General features: G+C 34.1%; 1 pseudogene; it reads left to right on the top strand.

Annotated features, from left to right (window-relative positions):
* The first annotated feature begins 1435 nt into the window (after window positions 1-1435).
* Window positions 1436-2223, top strand: LOC115981397 (annotated as a pseudogene).
* The last annotated feature ends 4998 nt before the right edge of the window (window positions 2224-7221 follow it).

The following is a 7221-nucleotide window of genomic DNA, read 5'->3' as shown; positions in this document are numbered from 1 at the left end:
CGAAAAGCGAAGAAGAAGAAGTTAGGGCTTTGATTTTCTGAGAGAATCTGAGATTTGGATGTGAATGTGGGATTCGATGAAAATAATTCGTCTTCTTCTTTATACTGCAATTTATGTCAACTTTATCATATAGCATGAATTTTTGAAGCCTTCTAACCATTTCAGACGAGAGTAATGAACACTTAAGCAAATTTATTAAAAGTAATGTCCAATAAACACAGCTTGTTCGAATTTTATGGATTTTAATTTTGTATTCTTAAATTTGGATTTGTGTTCTTGTTGCTCTTGTTTAAGACACACTTAGATCTCAATTCATGTGATTTTTGGTTTTTATTTCTTTTTTTAATTTTTTAATTTAGTTAAAATTAATAAATTAATTTTTTTAATTTAGATGCTGACGTGGCATTTTTTAATGCCAAAATAAAATTTATTATTATTATTTTAATAGTTTCGTCTGCCACGTAGGACTTTGCCGTTAGGGCACTGATGGAAATGACTAAAATGAGACATGTTTTTCTAAATAGGTACTAAAAGCGGTGAAAATAAAAGATAGGGACCAAAGTGGGAATCGCGTGAAAATGTAAGAATGAAAATGTAGTTTTCGCCAAAAATAAAAAACTAAGAGAACTCCTAAAATTTAACCTTCTTTTCCCTCATGTTTGTCTTATTTTCCTACCCAAAATTTTCTCTATATCACTATACCATTTTTAAACACATGTTCAAAAAAGAAATTACACTTGTAAAAAAAAAAAAAAAAAAAAAAATTACAGTTATTACTTATGTGTATGTTTTTAGACCCCTTAAAACACAAGTTGTTTAACCTAGTTATTTAGCTATGTGATTGCATAGATAAATTATCCAGATCAAGGTTAACACAAGAAAATTATATCATGTAAATAATGTGGAAATATAAAGAATGCACGATATGATAACCTAGGAAAACCAAACTGGTAAAAAACTTGAAGATGATTTAACCTAACTATTTTCAAGATATAGATCCACCATGAAAGAATAGAAGTTTGTACAATAGAACTTAGACCACTAACATTTTATTGCTACCTTGAGTAGAAAACTTACTACCACGACCACGTGACAACTCCGAGTCCATGGACTACTTCTTTCCTTGATCCACTGCAACCATAAGTACTCCCACTTGTGACTTTGAGAATCTACTCAAAGGTTTCAGATCATTTTTAAGTTCTTTATGCAGCAACTGAAGCGATCACAAAGTTCTTGACATGAATCTTGATCTTGATAACTCTAAGTGTGTATGAAGGTAAACACCTCTAGATCTCACAAAAGATTCAACACACAGCACATCAAAAAGACTTCTAAAATGTAGCTAGGGTATTTCCTTTTATACTTGGAGTAAAACATAAAACCTTATACGTCACATGGGCTTGGGCTGAATTGGAAATTTTGCAGAAAAATAAATATGCACGAGGCTCCAAGGAAGCAGCTTGCCACTAAGGTGTGTTTCTTTTAGGGTTTTCTTCTTAGTCCGATTCTTTCTTTCAATTGAAAATATCTCTTTTGATTTTCTCTCTAGGAAAATAAAATTGCTTAATTTCTCTCTCTTTTAGTGAACTTTCTTTGGAAACACACATGACTTAGGGTTTTGGAATTGTTCTTGAATTTAATTTCGAGAATCATATAAATATGAAATTAGGGTTCTAAATTTGACTTTATTTTTGTTAATTTTGTGAAGGCTACAAGGAAATCTACACCCACAACTGGTGGAGTGAAGAAGCCCCATCGTTATCATCTCGGAACTGTTGCTCTTCGGTAATTATTTTTTTCGAAAAATTCAAAATTTTGTAATTAGATCGTTTATTTTCTTTCAAAACCCTAATTTTCTTCTGGATTTTAAATAGTGAAATCCATAAGTACTAGAAGAGTACCGAGCTTTTGATCCACAAGTTGCCCTTCCAACGTCTTGTTCGTGAAATCGCACAAGACTTCAAGGTTTTTTTATATCCTTCACCTCTATTTGGCTGTCGAGAAAATTGATCTTATATGTTTCTCTTGTTCTCTTTGTGCGAATTGTTGTTATATGAAATTCTCTTTGTTTCCCGGACGGATTTGAGGTTCCAGAGCCATGCTGTTCTCGCTCTTCCAGAGGTTGTAGAGGCTTACCTTGTGGGTCTCTTCGAGGACACCAACCTATATATATTTCCTAGTTTAGTCATTCGTGATTTTTGGATTTTAATTTTGTGTTCTTAGATCTAGGTTTGTATTCTTGTTGTTCTTGTTCAAGACATACTTAAATCTCCATTCATTGATTTTGGTTTTTATATCTGTTTTTAATTTTTTTTTATTTAGTTAAAATTAATAAATTAATTTTTTTTATTTAGATGCTAACGTGTTTTAATACCAAAATAAAATTTATTATTATTATTTTAATAGTTCCGTCTGCCACGTAGGACTTTGCCATTAGGGCACTAACGGAAAGGACTAAAACGAGACGCGTTTTTCTAAATAGAGACTAAAAGCAGTAAAAATAAAAAATAGGGACCAAAGTAAAAATCGCGTGAGAATGTAGGGATGAAAATGTGGTTTTCGCCTTTATTTTTTAAATTGGGGGTGAAAATGTTTGTTAAAAATGTTGTGAACGTAGTACCTCTCTTTACTTTTATTCGGATGAAAAATGAATAAAAATGACTAAATTTTAGGGAGTAAAAAATATGAATGTGAAGGAAAGAAAATCCTAAATTTTAGGAGTTCTTTTTTTTTAATGCAAAATGAAATTTACTATTTGACATTTATGATCTTATTTCTAAGAGGATTTATCCTTCATTAATGAAGGTATTTTTGAACTATATAAAAGTCCAGTTCAAAGAGAGAAATCCTCATTATAGGTAATATAGGAATAAATTTCCAAATTTTCGATTTTCGATTTCTTTATTAATGGATTTTGGACTCTTATCCTGGATTAATTAAAAAATCAAGGATAGAATGTCAAATGGACACCACAAAAAATAGTTTTTTTTTTTTTTTTTTTTTTTTGAGAATCCTGGGCAATCTTATTCATCAAATGACAAATTAGAAATTACAAATGGACTAACGTCTAGTGGAACATGCTCCATCTAGACTAATAAAGGAAAAGAAACAATTGCTCTCTTGGCCAAAGCATGAGCTGCATTATTACCCTGCTGCCTAATGTGAGAGAAAGAAAAGGTTCTAAGCGAACCTACCATAGATACTGTGTCTTTTACAATTTCACCAATGGATGAGTGACGCCAATTTGAAGCTTGCAACGCCCTGTAAACCACCTCAGAGTCGCCTTCTAGTATTGAGGAAGATAGTCCCAACTCCATAGCAAATTTTGCTGCTCTTCGTGCAGCTAAAGCCTCCAACACTTCCAATGAACCCGGGTATAATATTTTTTCAGCTAAGGCAGCGATCTCCTCCCCCCTTGCATCTCTTACAATAACTCCAATCCCCACTTCCCCTGACTCGGTGAAAACAGCCCCATCATAGTTCGTCTTATAAATGCCTTCCTCTGGAGGTTGCCATTTAGTGTTTTCCTTAGGTTGCTTCATTCTGGACGACGGACATTTAGCTTGATAGTCCGAGAGGTAAATTTTTGCAACTTCGAAAATTTTTTCACTTGGCAAACCCTTCTCGTTTAATCTCAATCTATTCCTGTGACTCCATATGAACCATGCCACCACTCCGAACAACTCCAACCTCTGAACCTGCTGTCCAAGCATATTTATCAAGTCTTGCATGTCACGAATACCGGGATGCTCTGTTCGGACCCAGTTGAAACAGGGGGCCCACACGTGACTGAGCTTCTCGCACTCCCATAACACATGGAGTATGGATTCTTGCTTCGTTAGGCAGGCGTTGCAACGTGCATCGTCTATGATTTTTCGTTTCTTCAGATTCTCCTTTGTTGGCAAAGCATTTGAACAAACACGCCATAGAAATTTTTTTTATTTTATTAGGCACCTGAAGCTTCCAAACCTTTTTCCAAAAAGACTTATGTTGCGTTGGGTCTGAACTTGAGGCATTACTAGCATCTGCTTCCTCACGTAATTTTTGATAACCAGCCTTGACTTAGTAATTCCCATCTGGACTATCAGGCCAAATAATTCTATCGCATTGATCTGTCCAACACAGGGGAATGGCTTTGATCCGGTTTGCCTCAAAAAGTAAGAAATTCTGGTCAACCATGTTCTGATCCCACGAATGTGTAGACGGGTTGATGAGAGCAGCAACCTGGGCACTATCCAACTCTGGCCTTCGTGGCGAGACAATTTTTGTTGATCCCTTCCTTGGCAACCAGTTATCCTTATATATGTCTATGCTCCTGCCATTACCTATTTTCCACCTCATGCCCAAAGATATCACCTTCCTCGATTTGAGGATGCTTTGCCAAGCATAAGATCCCGTGGCTGCTAATGCTTCAAAGATTGACCCCCTTGGAAAATACTTTGCTTTAAACACCCTATAAAACAATGATGATTGGTCCTTTAACAACCTCCAAACTTGTTTTGTCAACATTGCATCATTAAACCTCCCCAGGTCTTTGAACCCCATCCTTCCCTCTAATTTTGGCTTGCAAAGAACCTCCCATTTCTTCCAATGATATAATTATTTTATTACCTTTTCTCTTTAATCTTGACCATTATTATTTTTTTAATATTATTGTGATGAACGTATCTAATAATAGTGGTACGATGGAAAATTAAAATAGAAATAAAATAAACAATCATACATAAAACACAAAGATTTACATGGTTTTGGCCTTAGGCCTACATTTACGCACAATCAACATCAAAGAAATAGTTTCACTATGGAGAGATTACAAATGTAGCATAACGGACCAGCTAATCAGGGGATCTAATGATATTTCTCCTGAATCTATCCAATAATATAACATCAAATCTGTAGCTGGACTTGACACATCTGTATGTGGGGTTATCTCTCATTTCCAACAAACTACCAAATCTTTTATCTGCAAAATAAAAATATAACAATGTCAAGCTCATAACCTTAATCCAAACCCTAGATAATAGTCATAATAAAGAAAATAATATAGGGAAAACAAAAAAGAAGATATATATATATATATATATATATCAAGAAGGAAAGAAAACAATATGTCAAGAGGGTAAGAAAAAATACATATAAACCCTATAATAAGGAGGGATAACAAATTAAATTCTAAAATTTCAGAAAAGAATAAAATTAGTCCTTATAGATTGCAAAGATTATAAATTAAAAGATTTCAAATAATAATAAATTAAACCATTGATTTATATGCAAACTTCATATTTTAATTTGTTACTTTTGATATTATAAGGTTTAATTTTTGAAACAATAGGAACTAAATGAGGTACAATTTAGTAATAAAATAAAAATAACGTATAAATATTTCGTTATAATTTAGAAAATAATATAGAAAATAAAAAAGAAAAGAAAAAAAAGAAGATACAAAGAAAGAATGTCAAGAACTTAAACTTAAACCAAACTCAATAGTTTTTAAAACCTGAAAAATCATTTCAAAAATACCCTAATATGTCAAGAATATATAAATATAAATATATATATATATATTTTTTTTATGGGTCAGGAACATAATCTTAAAACATTAAAAACCAAGAAATAGGGGGAAAAAACCCAAAAATACTATCATTTCTATAAAGAAAATAATAAGAATGATTCTACCATCAATGATATCTAACTTCTACTTAGGGCTATAACATATTATTTAAACCCTGATTAAATATTTTAAAATTTAAATTTTCAAAAAGGAATTTTTTTTTTTTTACTTCAAATGATAGAATTATATTGAAAAGAGGAAAACAGAATATATGTTGAGTAGAGTTGTGGTGTACCTTTGTGTTAGAACCATTTTTCCTCTTCCTTGTGTGTATGTGTTTGTTTCTCAAAAAAAAAGAATACATGTTCCTACACCTGGAGGTTGTACAAGGAAAGCCAACACAATGGAATGCAACCCCAGGAGAAGCAAAAAAGAAAAAAGAAAAAAAAAAGGAGAGACCAAAGCTCATAGATTGAGTCCCGCCAAGGCCAGCCGTTGGTATTCTTCGAGTAACGAAGTTGCCACTCTTAGAATGACAGTGGGGTGAATTTGAACATGCTCAAAGTGAAATCGATTTCTAGCATTCCATAGTGACCACGCAATCATTGCCCAGTTCTCCAATTCCTTTACATCAAGCCCTTTCAACCATAGCTCTAGCAAGAAGGTAGAAACTAGCCACTCTTTCCCACGAGCCAACGCCCAGACATTGCGAGCAAATGGACATTCCCACAGAATATGGTGTCGCTTTGTCCACAAAGAGAGCACTGTGGGTCGATTTGAATCTTTCGTCGCAGAAGGTTCACATGAGTAGGGAGAATGTCAGAGCAAGCCCTCCATAGGAAATTTAGAACCATTGGTGGAGTGTGCAGCGACCACAATTTCTTCCAAAAACTTCTATCTTGATGAGCTAGGGAATGCTCTCCTAAGGATGGACTGTGTAGGCGGAGAACCAGCTGGTACGCTGTTTTCACCGAAAAGAGTTTTTGCTTATTTTCCATCCAATAGAGTTTATGCCGGGAGGTAGTGTCTTAAAAACACAAGCTAAAGCAAGAAATCACAGATCAAGAAAGAAAATTGTAGAAAGTTCAAGAAAGTTCGAGAAACAGAGAGAGAAAGTTCTGACTGAGGAAAGAAAATCTTATTGCTCTGATGTATCAATTACAAAAACTACCTAATTTACATAATAAGCTTGTATTTATACAAGCAATTACAAATCAGAAAGGAGAGAAAAAGCGCGGAAAAAATTCTAACCAACTCCTAACAGAATTCCTAAAAATTCTCCTCCAATAAAATTATGCCAAGTGTCACTCCCCCTCTAACCAACTAACTGACTAGTTTCACACACGTGTAATGCACATGCCACTTAACTACTCAATGCCTCAAGTAGCCTCTTCAGCCACACCTTAAGCCTCTTCTGATGCTTTATCTGTGCAATGCTTGTCTTCAAACCAGACTTACTTGCTTTCTTGAATTCTACTTTACCCTTCTTCACCTTCACCTTTAGCTTTAGGCTTCTTCTTAACATAGTTTTTACAAGTTTGATACCCAAAATGTCATCTCAGGTGGAGTTATAGAACAAGGATTGGATCCGTCCTCTATCCCATTGGCGAGTTGTCGCATCGAATAAGCTATTGGCCTTGAGGGATCGATCTGCACCAGGTCGAAAACAT

This window comes from Quercus lobata, chromosome 3 (genome assembly GCF_001633185.2).
Source record: "Quercus lobata isolate SW786 chromosome 3, ValleyOak3.0 Primary Assembly, whole genome shotgun sequence".
NCBI lineage: Eukaryota > Viridiplantae > Streptophyta > Magnoliopsida > Fagales > Fagaceae > Quercus > Quercus lobata.
Note: the sequence above shows the minus strand (reverse complement) of the source record. Positions and strands in the feature narration are given on the sequence as shown.